Genomic DNA, 16,547 nt, shown 5'->3' on the forward strand with positions numbered 1-16,547 from the left:
TTAGGCGCTCCACCATTAAAAAGAAACAATAAATTGTTAACTGGTTTTGGTTTTTCACAAACAAACATCATCGGTTCTTTTGATTCCGAATTTATTATTGATGATAAAAATTTCCCTGTAACTATTTCTGTTGTGCCGAATAATTGTACAAATTATGATCTAATAATAGGTTGCGACGTTATTCAACAAGCAAACCTCTCTATTTCACCTGCCGGAGTTCAATTTTCAAAAATTTCTAAACCCTCTGATAATGTAATTGAAAATTTCGTTATGACAATTTCTGACGATTCTCCCTCTTATGATATCGGTCCTAACGTTTCGAAACAAACTCGTATAGAGGTTGAGCAACTTTCGCCAGAGAACTTATTCGCCAGAGAAAAAGAAAACTGCTAATATTGAACTTGATATCGTACTAACTGACGACGAGCCAATTTTTCATAAGCCCCGACGCTTGCCATTTGTTGAGCGTGGCATTGTAGACGAACAAATTGACGAATGGGTTAAAAATGGAATTATTGAACCATGTTCATCTCCGTACGCTAGTCAAGTTGTGGTAGTTCGTAAGAAAGATGGTAAATCTCGAGTTTGTATTGACTATCGACGTTTAAATCGAAAATTAATTAAAGATAATTACCCTCTTCCTTTAATTGATAATATTTTAGATTGTCTTCAAAATTCGAAAATTTTTATTACACTTGATTTGAAAAATGGGTTCCGTTCCTACACGTTCCTGTTAATGAAAAAAGTCGTAAATTCACTAGTTTTGTTACACATAATGGTCAATATCAATTCAGACGTATGCCCTTCCGTCTTAGTAACGGTCCATCAACTTTTATGCGTTACATAAATGCTATTTTTCGAGACCTAATTGCTAACGACATTGTTTTGCCGTATATGGATGGATATTGTTATCCCTGCTGCTAATGAATCCGAAGTTCTTGAATATTTAAAAATTGTTCTTGAGGTAGCTCGTGATTATGGACTTGAAATAAATTTTCAAAAATGCAAATTTTTACATAATAAGATTGAATTTCTTGGATACGTAATAGAAAACGGAAAATTATCACCTTCTCCGTCTAAAACTAAAGCCGTTCTTAACTATCCAGATCTCAAAAATGTTAAAGACGTACGACGATTTCTCGGACTTACTGGTTATTTTAGAAAGTTTATACCCTCGTATTCCACTATAGCAAAACCTCTAAGTGACCTCCTACGTAAGGACAGCCCCTTTCAGTTTAAAATTGATCAGAAAGCCGCATTTCAGAAATTAAAATATTTACTTTCCCAGAAACCTGTTTTAAGTATTTATAATCAAAATTCTCCGACTGAAATTCATACTGACGCATCAATAGATGGTTTGGGGGCAGTCCTACTTCAAAAATCTATACATTACAACCAACTGCATCCAGTATTTTTTATGTCAAAGAAAACATCGGACAATGAAAGAAAATATACTAGTTTTGAACTAGAAGTACTTGCAGTTGTAGAAGCACTAAAAAAATTTCGTATTTATGTGCTTGGTACCAAATTTAAAATAGTAACTGATTGCGACGCCTTAGTGAAAACTTTGAACAAAAAAGAACTTAATTCCCGTATTGCTAGATGGGCACTATATCTTCAAGAATTTGATTATACTATAGAACACAGAACTGGTACAAAGATGTGTCACGTAGATGCTCTTAGTCGCTCTCCACAGTGCATGGTCATTCAAGATAGTTTACATCTTCAGCTACTAAAAGCGCAACAAACTGATGACCAAATAACCGCCATAAAAACTCTTCTTCAAAGTACACCTCACGATGATTACATACTAAAGAACAAATTATTATACAAAACTGTTAATGGAATCGATTTAATTGTAGTACCTGACGAAATGCAGACCAACATCATCAAAACTGCTCACGAACGTGGTCATTTTGCCGTATTACGTACACAAGAATTGGTCAGCAAAGACTTTTACATACCACATCTTAAAGACAAAGTTGAGAAATGCATTAAAAATTGTGTGACATGTATCCTAGCAAATCGAAAACGTGGCAAACAAGACGGTATGCTACATCCAATCGAAAAAAATGACTCACCTCTTCACACTTTTCATTTAGATCATCTAGGTCCGCTGGCAACCACCTCGAAGAAATATAAACACATTTTCACAGTTATAGATGCTTTTACTAAATTCAGTTGGCTCTATCCCACTAAATCCACAGACGCTGCAGAAGTCATCGATAGACTAGAAAAGCAAAGTCATATCTTTGGAAATCCAGCCAGAATAATAACTGACAGAGGATCTGCATTTACCTCTGCTGCATTTCAAGATTACTGCAATAAAGAAAAAATTGCTCATGTTGCCATAACAGCAGACTTACCAAGATCTAATGGCCAAGTTGAGAAACAAAATTCCACCATTATTGCCGTCCTTTCTAAACTCTCAGCAGACAATCCAGAGAAATGGTATACCCATGTTCCCAAACTGCAACAGATACTGAACTCAACGTTCCAGCGAAGTATTAAGATGACGCCCTTCGAACTCTTCATTGGTACGAAAATGAAGTCGAGAAATGATATCAAGATCATAGAACTGCTTAACAATGAGACTACAGCTAATTTCCAGCAGCAACGAGATGAACTACGCAAAATCGCTAAGAACCAAATTTGCAAAGTTCAAGATGAAAATCGCCGTTATTATAATCTCCGCCGTAAGCAAGCACAAAAGTTCAAACTTCATGACTTAGTAGCAATTAAGCGAACACAGTTTGGTCCAGGTTTGAAGTTAAAGCAAAAATTTCTAGGACCCTATAAAGTGACAAAAATAAAAAATAATGACACCTATGACGTATAGAAATGTGACTTCGTCGATGGACCTTTCAAAACATCTACTTGTGCAGAGTATATGAAACCATGGCCTCACGATAATGAAAAAACTTAATTTTCTACATGAAAATAGTCACTTTTCTTTTCATGAAAGACTCATTAACTTTATCAAGAAACTAAACTTTTTTTTCCTTCCTTTAATATCATTGACTCTAAATTTTATATTTAATGATTTATTTTTATCTTGTTTTAGAGAATATTTACAGTTGCAGATTAATGTTTCATTGAAATATGAAAAAGCTGTTACTGATATTTGTTTAACTATCGGTAATGTATGAAATTTTCTTATATTCTAATATTTCAGAAGATTGTAATGTAAACAGAAAATTGCAATGCTGTGTTATGTAAATGTTTCATAATTGTTTCGCTAAAATTCTTCAATTTTTCAGATTAATTTTCTAATTATTTGATTGTATTGTTAAATATTAGTCAGCTTAATTTTCAGATTTTTTTTAAATTGTATTGGTAAACAGTTTTCAGATTTAATTTTATTGCTTGTAACACCAGGCGAGGTCGCCTTCCTGGTCATGATGGCCGATGTGGGAAGCGTATTCAATACGTCATGCGCACGTACATATATCATTGCGCACCTTCCCACGCATATCATGGCGCACACCTCCCCACACATCGAATGATGGTAGCCGACGAGGCAGACGGCCTCTTTTAATAAGTTAAGTGTCTTGTATTTTGTATATTGTCCAATGTTATGTCCTTTATGTGAATAAATGTTACTTAACGTAGTTCTGATGCTCCTTGCTTTCCCCCATATTATTAATGATTCCTTTTTTCCGTAAGATATAACAAAATAGAGGGGAAATCATATGCTACTTTCCCTAGGATAAGAACTAAAGCACACAGTTTTTGGTATGCAATTTGAGCTCCGCCAATGTTAGAAAATGTTTTGAATATACAATGTGAAGCTAAATAAAGTATTCTTGCCCTCCAACTGCAATCTGCGTGGCTCAAGACTCAAGCATGACTGCCTCCCTCTCATACATATATATATATATATATATATGAAAGGGTAGCAGTCATGGTGAGTGATGTTAGGCCACGCAGANATTTAATCGTAATATATATATATATATATATATATAAGATTTTTTAACAAATTTAAAAAAAAAAATTCTTGGTAAAGATGATGCAATTTTTTAATTGTTATTTGTCCGAATTCAACCAAAACAGTCAAAACACCATAAAAAAAGATAACATTTAAACTTTTAAGTGTGAGAGAAAACGTTTAATGATTTTTTTTACATAATACTGTTTAAGAATTGAAATTATGTCCACTTCTTGGCTTTGTCAATTTCTTCCACTTCTAGGCCTAGTTATTTTCTACTATGAAGCTGGGTACATACTGTATCTGAGAGGGCTATTCGGTCAATCTCATGGAATTTTGAGAAGGGTTTCGAATCCCAGTGTCGATACCACGATAAAATTCTTGAGCTTGTAAAATGCATTTTTTCCATTCCTTCAATACATCATGAGTTTCTAGTGTTCTACATACTTTTTAATCAATGATTCTAGGCAATTAGAATATAAAACTATCAACCACGCATAAAGGACACTACTCCAGCAGAGCTCCACTGTCCATTCAAGTTATTTATGGTCGATTACTGCTGTCGATTGTTTTACCGTAATTTCAGAAAGAAAATTATAACAGTACTTAAGTCAACCTAAAAAATTGATAATAATTATGTTACCAATAGATAAATAAATTCCAAGGTTTATGTGACACATAAGAGAAATACCTACAGAAAGTTTTTTTTTCCCTTTAAAAACTTCCTGCAAGAGATCTGATATAAATTTGTATGCTTAGTGGTTCTTAATTTTTCAAAAGAATGGATTTTTAAAATAAAATAAATTAGTTATGAAATATTTATAATATGTATTACCTAAAATTCAATCAATGTTGTATGTGGGTAATCACTCTGGAAAAATGTAATAAAATAGCCGGAATCAGCTGTACTGTCCAAGTGCTAGCAGTACAAGTTTTAAAATTTTCAAAAATTTAAATCATAAGACTTTATTCTAAGGTGGTATTTTCTCGTATAAAAAGTAAGCTTAAATGAAGGCATGCTTAAAAAATAACTTTTGACGGACGAGACCGAATTGCAGAAAATATAACTATACTTTTAATGTTAGATATGGATTTATACATTTATACTGTTTGTTAAATCATTAAGATTTACTCATTTATTAAATGTTTAACAAAATTATATATTTATCAATATTGTAATAAAACTCTGATATTACTAACCTGGAGACGTGAAATATTACTCGGAATAATTACATTAGAGATTTTTTGCTGTAGAAACAGTGAAAAGATTCGAAGCTTTAACTTCCAACAAAGAATTTAAAATCATAATCTTGATCAGTTTAACGTTTCAATTCCTTTATTTACTTTACCACAGAAAATATAATTATATCATCGAACATTTGGTAAAAAAAATCTAAACACCTAATTTTAACGCAATGAGGTTAATTTTATTCAAATAACTATGTTAATAAAGCCTACTAATTTTTTCTTAATAACTTTTAGATTTAAATACTTTTAGTTATTATGATATTATCACTAGTAAATACCGCAGTGTTTAAGTCAAATAAATCTATTGAAATACACTCTTCTTCCGAAACTTTAAAATCCTTTTTTTCTTTGTTGCAACTATTTTCAGTTACTTTCACCTGGTATATCAATCAATAAAATTTGCATTCATTTAACTAATAGCACCTCATGGAAAGTATAATCAATTTATTTATGAAATGGAACAATGGGCCATTAAGCCAAATCTCTATGAATGAGAGTTTTGTATGATCTCGCATTTTCAGAAAACCAATAATGGAACTCCTTTAATAGAAGAGTAACACTTTTCCGCAGACTGGTGATGTAAATCAGATTTTCCAACTTCTAGAGTTTGTATCAACATGTTAATATGTTTCAATTTTATCTCTTTGAGAAAAGTGTCAGATACCAGATAAACTTCTGAGGCACATTATCGGATAGCACTGCCATAAAAGAAGCAACAAAATTACTTTCGTCACTCTTGTAAAAAATATTTCACGTATAAGAAATTTAATTAATATTTCTAAAGGATGTTCAAAAATGCGTGGGCATATATTTAATTTCTGTTTTAAAATTACCAAAGGGTAAATTTAAGTTTTAAACCAAATATGTCTAATTTTAAAGCACATTTTAGATTTTAGGAACAGTAATTGTTTGCAATTATATTAATTGCTAAAAATAATTATTAGCAATTGTTAAAAAAAAGAGGAAAAAAAATTACAAAAAAACTAGGAATTCTTTGTTACAGCTGCTAAATAATCTCTTAGGCAAAAGACATCCAAAGAGTTTTTATAGTAAGCAAAGATTAAATAAGAATTTTAATAAAATGCTTGAGGATGACATTGCTGTGGATGACAGAGCAAAATGATAAGTTTTAGATTTATCTGAATAGCAAGGGAATTTAAATCTTGGAAACCAAAGTGTTTGAAAACTAAAACATTTCAGGGTCTTTTAATTTAGAACTTTTTTTTGCTTTGATTATAAATCTATATAGTTCTTACATCGAGATTGTTAAGCGGCAGCAAACAGGGGATAAAAAGCAAGAGCGCATTGATCTTCGCGTAATAGACAAAAACGTGATCGCTGCCATATTAGATAAGAGGTACGCTTCGCACTTATCGAAATATAGCATATCAGGATAGGATTTTGAATTTAATAATACACTACTCTACTAAAACTAATAACTTTCAAACTACGTTGAAAAATAAAAAAAAGATTATGTTCAGCTAAAATTAGCTGAAATATTACAGTAATTCCTGCAAAATGTATATATACATTGTTGACAAGTCCTTTATGTCTACAAGAAGAAGCTGTTGTTGTCGTCGTATGCCAATAAGGCAAAGGGTGCGATTGTTCTTGTTTCCAGTGGTGCCATATATTTCCAAGTATTCGACTTCTGCCACACACATACGTCATAACTGTTTATAGGGTGGACCAATTAATACATTTATTCATTATTCCATAAATCGTAATTTTGAGCTGAATCAGAGATTTCCAATTCAGTAACCCTAGAAGTACTTTTTTTTGTTATGGGAACATTGGTGACTTTGTAACCCAACAGATCTAATGTGCGCCAATCCCGATTTACTTCACGAGGAGATTTTGGCTGGTTGGATTGGAACTCATGTTCTCCTGAACGTGAGCCCAGCGCCCTGCCAACCAGGCTATCCTTGCCCACAAAAGAAACTGTAAGTTACCGAAATAACTCAGAAATTAGTGAACCATCTGCTTCATTTTTTCAAGGTGTTCTACGCAATATAGACTTTTTTTCTCTTAGCACGCAAAACTAACTGAAAAATATTAAAAAAAAAACAAATAAAATTCTATGATTGGCTTAGACAGTGTGTTGGCACAGAAAGCTCTCTTAAGTCTTATGTAGTGCTTTCTTCAATACCAATTTTATGCTAATAAATGACAATATCATTAAATAATTTATTGTGTTTATTATAAAACTCATAATCCATAATAATAAAAGTTTATGTGATTCTCTTAAGGCACCAGAACCACTTGCTGTTGGGCTATTCCACGGTAACTTACGTTACATTCACATAAACTTTATTGCATTGAGAACTTGGAAGCAAACAAATAATATGAATACACATATNAAGTTTATGTGATTCTCTTAAGGCACCAGAACCGTTTGCTGTTGCTCCTGAAATTCGGGCAGTGGGTGAGAGGGGTAATTTTAACCTTCATTCCAAAAATTCTTTTAAAAATTTCAAACAGAAGGAAGAGAAAAATGGATTTTTTTGAAAGATTTTAGCGTTAGGCATTTTTTTTAAAAATTAAACTGAAGAGGGTTCTATTTCCCTTCAAATATTTCAAAGATACTAATTATTGTTGTTAATTAGCTTTCAGCTCTCTTTTTTTGAGTTTTTACGTGCTTTTTAATAACTAAGTATATATTATTCATTAAGTCAGCTTAAATGATGAATGTGATGTTGCAGCATGCGTGGACAACATTACCAAATTAATATTTCTGAAGTTATATGTAACCAGGTGTTTATTTTGCCAATAAAAATGTGCTTCCGCAAAACTAAATTATTTAAAATCAACACCAGTTGCAAAAAAGAAAGTTATGCACTGAAAAGGAAAATAAATGAAAAAATGATATTATTTTGTTTAAGAGAAACATAAAGATAAACGCCTTACTATAATTGACGCCTAGTTAATTTTGATAATAGGTACTAAGCGAATTAAAAAAAACAATCTGTGTAGAAAAAGCAAAATTAATGAAGAAATATTAACCGTTGTTCAGGAGAAGCTTCAAATGCTTTATGCTTTATTAATTGTGATAAAAAGCACTACTGGTGTTATGGTAATTAGACCATTATTAATAAATGGCAAATATACTAATACTCGTATAATGTATAACATTAGTATGTTTAGTACATATTAAAACTGCACCAGCACAGTGCAGCTTTATTATAAATACAGCGGAAAGACATTTTTTACTACCCCTTAAAAGTGATAAGTATTGCAGTATTGTAGATAAATTCTTGATTACGATAATTTTTGAAAATTATGAATCTGCCTCGAGCAACTGCTTAATGTCATATGATACTGAATACAGTTGATCTGTATTTTGATATGATGAACTACGTAAATTGTGTTTTGTTCAATCTAATAGCCTAAGGCCACGGAAAAGGGTGACAAATAGTTATAAATAAATAAAAATATTGGACTCATTTCTGCTCTATTAATTGTGTTAGTATATCTTTCAGCTTCGCTTATGATTTAAGTTTTATTTTGAATTAGTCAATTTATTAATTATTTATTTATTTTTATCCCTTAAAAGAACGGGAATGCAGCTATTAATTTTATTAAATAACTAATCATAAAATCAATTCAATTTACTTAGTCAATATTGATATATAAGAGATAAATAAACACATTGAAGCATTAAATCATGAAGTCAAATTGGAAAACGCACAAGGCAGCTAAGTCAAATTTGTTTTATATAAAATAGAAATAAGACATAAATAAAATCATAATAATTAAAATAAAAACATAAATGTATGTTTGCAGAACAAGGGCACTGTTAGTTCTGGTTAAATCCACTAACAGCAGAAAGGCTCCTGTGTGTTTGCAGGCAGGGTGTCCCCTGATGAAGTACTGTTCTGCAAAAACACATTTATATTCCTATTTTAATTATTAAGATTTCATTTATGTCGTATTTCCATTTTATTAAATAGCATCATATTCTAATTACACAATATCAAATTTTATTTCGATGCAAAGCACCGACTTTAGTGTTTATTAGTGTATAAATATATTTCGTAATAATGAATATCATATTTTAAAAATATGATGAAAGGAAGAAGAAATGTTTTATTTCCAACTTGTAACAAAATTCTAAAGAACTAAAAATATACCTGCAAATGACCGTTACCGAGTTTCAGACTGTCACCTTTTTTTAAGTACACTTCAGAAACATCGATTTCAACAATAGGCCGAGATACTTCATCTGAAGTTGTTCTGTTACGTGAATGGGCTACTTTGGAAGGCATCCAAAATTCTTTTACAGCGATTGGTTAACATTGATCTATTCTTGTTAGCCTTGAGCCTTATAGCCGAAATGAGGTTGGCTTTTTGTGGAAAATGTCTAACTGCCATCCTTAAACCATTCACTATATTTTTTCGTTAAATTCATTCTACGATAACAGTTTTAATGTGTGTTTTAATAGTTTTTAGGATAACTGGTGTTTGATTTTACAGAAGAGAAGTTTAGTAAATTTTATTCTTAGTCGAAGTATTCGGTAGTTTGAATAAAATTTAGTTTATGATTTTATATTTTAATGTAATTTAAATATAATTCTTAGCAGGGAGAAATTAAAGATTCCCATTTATGCTGCTTGTAAGCAATTTTTTTTATTCATTGATTCATAAAAAGACAAGTTTTCTTCATTTTTATTCCAAGTCAACTTTTTATAAAACTGATAGTTTATATTTTTAATATTCAATATCACTAAAATTTATCCTGAGTGTCCTGAATTTTTTTTTATTCTTAGTCAAAATATTCGGAAGTTTGGATACAATTTAAGATTTTTATTTTAACTATTTAATGTCATTAAAATATATCGTATATGTAATTCTTAACAGGTTGAAATTAAAAATTTTCCATTTAAGTTAAGTGAAAAAAAAATTTCTGATTCCTGAAAAAAAAAAGAGAAAGAAAAACATTTTTGTTCCTTGTTAAGTTATTTCAAAGATTAAATAAGTCTTATAGTTTATATTTTTCATATTCGATATCACTAACATATAACGTGTACGTGTTACTGTGAAAAATTGAAATTGCTGATAATCGCTTGGTAAATATTTGAAATATATGCTGAAATATATGATTGAGTAATAGTTAATTTTGTAATATTGAAACATTTATTCGATATCTTAATATCCTAGGAGATAAATTATGGAAAATATCAGCATTGGAAATGCTGAGCAGGTGGGAAGAAAACGACTGGTATTCTCGGCCCCCATGCTTTTTAAGAATGGAAATTTTTGCCCGATATACCGTAAACGGAAGTGTTTTTTTTGTTGTAAAGTTAAGCGCCATTGTCGGGTATACACTTGCCCAGTATTCTGTATACCTGTTTTCAAACTTTAGTGCTATTTTCTGGTATACATTTGTCTGGCTTCCTAACACTGATGTTTACCTCATCTATCCTAATTGGATATTAAATTATCAAATAAATAAATTAACATCAAAGTGCGCACAACAAACTTTCCGGCATTCACTGAAAGTCGACATTTACTTTAGATTTCGGTCTTTCACAATAACTTGTACCATACATATTAGTGAGGAAAAATTTATTTCGGAGATTTTTTACTCAAGTTGCAAGAAAGCAATTTTTTTCTGATATATGTTTGGATTTAATTTTAAAAGCTATGCATACATTTTTAAAATTACTAAAAAAAGTTCCGTAAAAAGCTTTGAAGAGTAGAGACGAAAAGAAAAGTGCAGCATTAAATGTTTTTCTTTCTTTCTTTTTACTTCTGAACTGCATATACATTAATAGTAACTTTTTGTTCAACACCAATAACTGGAAATCCATCATTTCAAAAAAATAATGCTGCATTCTTTGAATTTACTTAAAACAATTTTAAAAAATAATGAAAAATATTATGGCCTACTGATTAAAATAAATTGTAAGAATAGTTTCAATTACATTGAAACTGGGTGATTCCACTGTTTTGTGACAAACGCAATGCACGAAATGTATTAATATATATCTCAGAAACGTTCTTTGAAAAACTATACATATGTATGAAATATTTCTGTTCTAAATGTCAAAACATAAGAAGTATTTCGAATCATAATCATCAAAAATTCTGTGTAAAATAATAATGTTTCACCCTCTATGGCCTATGAGTGATTCCCCTCCGTGGAATCACCCCTATGTCATCAACCATAATTTACTCTTCTAGATGCAGTTTAAAAAGTCTAGGGCCGCTTATTTCAAAAAAATATAAAAAATCACTTACATTTGTATATCTATTTAATTTTAAAAGTCTGCCATTTTAACAGTATCACAGTTTTTTTAAAGGATTTTGAGCTCAAGCTAATAACTTTGAAAACGTTCGCAGTTAATAACAGCCTGATTATAGGTTTTATTAGTAGACTTATTTGCCTTAAAGGGCTAAGGTTTTAAACAGGTGACCCATACCGCATACAATGCCATAGGGCAACATGTCATAAGCAATGTTTTGAAGTGTCGTTATCATGACAGCAACCACCGCTACAGCAAAAAAAGACCAGAAATTCTGGACTCATCAGCGCAAAACTCCAATTCAAGCATGAGTAGTGGTACTACAGCGTGCCTGGATGGAGAAGGAAAACTTAAAACTTACAGTACTTGAGAAAAGCATATCACTATATCATTATATTTTTCATAGCTATATAGTAGCAGAAACTGTAAATTCTGCTATTTATTTGTGCAAATAATATCAATCTATAGTCAAAGATATCAGATTGCTTAGATATGTTTGATGTATGGGTAATTGTTTCGGATTGCATTTTAATGTTCAAACCATTATTGATACAATTTATTGCATATTTTATAAACATGGCAAATGGCTTCATTAAACAGTCTTTCATAACATTGATTTAAAACATTAATTTCTATTTGCGATACTTATTCTTTCCTATTCTTTATTTCTTTAAATAAAGTATTTTTAACGATCTAGAATTACTTAAGTCAAAGAGAATCCAGATAAAATTAATGGTTCACATAAAAAGATGATTATTTTTCTGAAAGTCTTTTAGGTTTTGTTGGGTCATTATATGAATAAAAATTTATCGTAATTAATCAATGTATTTTTTTCCTTCTTAATTTGTATTATGTAATATTAAGAAAAAAGTGTGGTTTTTTTGTGATTTTTATCGTATAAAGTCATTTGTAAAACTAAAAGAAAACGTTTTTTATTCTATTTTTATCATTTTGCATTCACGTTCAGGATTTTTTTAGCCATTTCAATATTTAATTTAATTTTAAATTCTGTCAGAGCAGTTTTAAAGATATGTGATTGTATCGTATAAAATAACACGTTATTTTATACGATACAAAATCGATAAATACGATACGATAAATACGATACACGATACGATAAATATCGATAAAATACGATACGATAAAATACGATAAATATCGTATAAAATACACGTATAAAGCACGTTATTCTTAATGATTTTATGTATTTCCAATAAATTCTATTAAAAAAATGAACTTCATAATCTAATATTATGAAACGAAATTTAAGCTTTTGTAAGCTTAATGTTGCATTGAATTATGCGGGAGCCAAAGTCGGTTTTGCAGAAGAAAAAAAATAATAATCAAAGGAATACATGGGCCACCCGTATTAAAAAATAAATACAGTCAAATAAAATTATTCAAAAAATTATTTTAATTTATTTCATTGTTTTTTTTTCTTTCTTGTAAAAAACATATGCCTTTAATACGTTGTTATTATACATTGAAACATAATGTCATGTATTTCTTTTATCATTTATCTGATTTGCATGAACCAAATCAGATGTACCAAATCGGATGTATTCTTTTTTGGATTTAAAATATTTGAGAAATATCATGATGAAATACTTATCTTCTGAAATACAATTTCTGTAAATCACTCATATTTAAGGGATGTCGAAATTCTTAATGGAGTTAAGGATGTCTAATTCCTAAAATAATGACACCAGCTTTCTTAATTAAAATTTATCAGGCTATTAATTTGCATAAAATGAGGTTCTGTCTAGAATGACCGTAGCGGTCAAAATGATCGCAATAGAAAATTAAACAGGCTCCTTCGAAAAAACTTTCTTTCTTCTTTAATACTTATCTTTATTTTTTTAGTTCTCGCACGTCGACATTGAAGGAGTTTTTGTCTTTACTATGGTGACCCTATTCCTGATCGCTCTAAAACGTGCACAGAAAAAACTTTTTCACCCTAAACTCTGAAACTGCTAAAACAGTTCTTTTCAAATCCTTTCATGATTCGAGCTTGGAAATCGGATTAGAAAGGACAAATTTGTGATTTCGGAAAAGTGATAAAATTTTGTGCATATTTATAACTGCAGGATAAATATATAAAAATCCATGAACATCCTTGCCATTACTAATACATTCATTTCATGGAAAATAATTTTGATGAATTCGAAATTAAATTCTGTCAGGTTTAGGAACTTTAGTCCATTCATCTTCTGATTCGTTTTAGGCAACTGCTAAATGATAAAGGTAGTGACGATGTACACATAAGGTTGAACTTGTCGGTATGACACTTACTAGATTCGTTTCCTTGTAAGGAAAACATTATGTTCGATTGACATTTCTTTATATATATCGGTTGATTGATTGATTGAATGTAGAAGTTTTATGGCCCAAGATCCAAAGTAGGATATGCAGCGCCAAGCAATTTGTTGAGTCAGATCTAATGATAAATTGCACACAATAAATTTCATTGTCTTAAAGTAAATGAAACTAATAAAACTGTTTATCTCAAGACGCATATTTTAAAAGTTCCTAAAAAATTGATAAATAGCGTAGTTCTATAAAATACACAGTAAAAGTAAAACGTTTCATGGGTAGGAAATGAGAGTGAATAAAATCAGATAAACAGTTATATACAATATAAAATACCAATAGCTCGCAGAAATGCGAAAATGTTAGGATGATGAATTTCATCTAACAAATCCTTCATACGTAAAATAGTGCTATTGAAGAAGGTAATACGATGCTGGTTAAAACAAGGACAAATGGTTAAAATGTGATGAACCGTAAGTAAGACATTACAAGAGTCGCATTTGGAAGGAGATTCTCCAAACAACAGATGAAGATGCGTGAGTCGAGTGTGGCCGATTCTGAGACGATTAAGCTTTTCATCTGCATTACGTAGACGCAATACAGTCATATATGTATATATGTATGTATGTATACAGTCTGTATACAGTCATATATGTATACAGTCTGTATATGGTTTGATATTATAAAGTTTATTTTGAGTTTGAAGGTCCCAATGCTGTTGACAAAGGGACGAGATGAGCCGCCGAACATGTAGTTTAAGGTCTGAGAATGGTACAGATATTTATATATATTTGATACCTGCGCACAGTTTATGAGCAAAATGAGTTTAACGCATTGCTACAGTTAAGCTAAACCGCAAATATTTCATGGCTATGTAGCGCATTTGTCACAAAAAGTATTAGAAAGAAGAATAAAAAAAGTATTTTTCAATTTAAAAACAAAACAACAAAATTAAATGTTTTGTCTTAATGTACAGAAGTAAACAAAAAGAGTTTGGCCTCTTAACTACTGTACACAGAAATCTTAACACATTAGATAATCTTAAAATCTAAACAATAAAAAAAATCTCTAAAAATCATTTTTAATCAATTGCGACGCATTTTTCTAAAAAGGACAATTCTGTACAGCAAATGTAGCTTCTAGAATTGGCCAATATGTATTTTTGAAACGTCTTATACATTGCAACTATAAATTCCTGATTTATTAAAGCACGTAACCCTTTGCAAATTTTTGAAAAGAGCTGCATGCTGCGTTAACTTTTTAAATCTTCAAATAATAAACGTCACCAATCTTCTTTCTCTCTGTCAGAACAAAACATAATAAAATGTTCGTAATGCCTAAAACTTAACTGTGGAAAACGTTAAGAAACGTTTGGAAAATTAAGACATTTTAATTGAAATCATATTCGAATATAAATTTTTTCATGGAGGTATTTTTTTTCAGATAAGAAAAAAACAGTTTTTTATATATTAGCAACAATATTATTTAAAACTACAGAATGTTAAAATTATTGAAAATGGTTTATTTGAACTTGTTATGATGATATTTGAGTAAAAACTCGAATACGTATTTGCGTTTTCTTTTTCGATCAAAATGACAGCAATGGTCATTGTAGGTAGGTAAAAATGTCATCCGTTCTAATATTAGCAGGTTTATCATAGTACTTTTAAAGCCAAACAAAATGAGAATGTTTCAATGTCATATGTGGACTTCTCTGAGTTTAAAACACATTTCCTTAATTTATCAGAAGCTTACCTGCATGATTTACTGATTCCATGTAAATTATGTAGATGAATTTGAAGTATGTTCAAATCCAATTGCTTGCATTAGAATATTCTTTTTTTTCGAGCTTGTACTACTGAACCAAACACTATTAAATGCAAGATTCTGATTTTATTTTTATCTAGAAATTTCAACAATAAAAAGACAACATGAAAATACTTTTTTTGCTTATTTTTTACACTTTGTTTACTAATAATTTAAGGAGATTTATTGGTATTTACTGAGCTTTTTTAAGGGTATTTAGTTTATTCACCCACTCACGAATTATCAGCGTAAAAAGTGGGTTGAAAAGTCTTAAACATATATTTATATAGTACAAAAAGTACAATTATTTAAAATTAAAAGAAATCTTTCATAAAAATAAATATTTTTTCTTATGTATTTTGATACAGATAATTTTAAGCATGTGAATGATTTATTATAATGATTGATTAAAGAATAAAAACATTGAATAAAAACCAAAAAAAGGTACTTTCCTTTTTAAAATATCTTCAGACAGTAAATAAAAAACGGAATTAAATATTCTCATAAACTAATCTTATAAATATTTATTAGCATGAATTATTAATATATAAATACGGGATTTGAAAATTTCAATTATAATTTAATCTTGTTTCACAAATTATTTGGAGCTTAAAAATGAATATTTAATTTAGAAGTAAAATGTTAATAAAAAAATAAATGCGAATAAATGCTTAAGGGTAAAATTTTTTTTTACTTTACATTTTTCAATGCACTAGTATTTTTCCATACATTTCGTCTTTTTAAAAAAAGTTTTAGTTTAAAGAAAATTAATTATTCGTATAAGAATAATCATGAGTAATGTAATTATTTTATTTATATGTCTTTACATTTATAATGCTATCGAAATTAAAGCACTTAACTTATAGTATAATTAAATTAAAACAAAAGAAACTTTTCTAGAAGATCCAGGTATAACATGATCAGCATGAAATTATGGATTCTGAAATGAAACGCATAATTAAAAATTAAAAAATATAGAAAAGAAGGAAAATTTAAAAAGATAGATT

Source organism: Parasteatoda tepidariorum, chromosome 1 (assembly GCF_043381705.1).
Source record: "Parasteatoda tepidariorum isolate YZ-2023 chromosome 1, CAS_Ptep_4.0, whole genome shotgun sequence".
Lineage (NCBI taxonomy): Eukaryota > Metazoa > Arthropoda > Arachnida > Araneae > Theridiidae > Parasteatoda > Parasteatoda tepidariorum.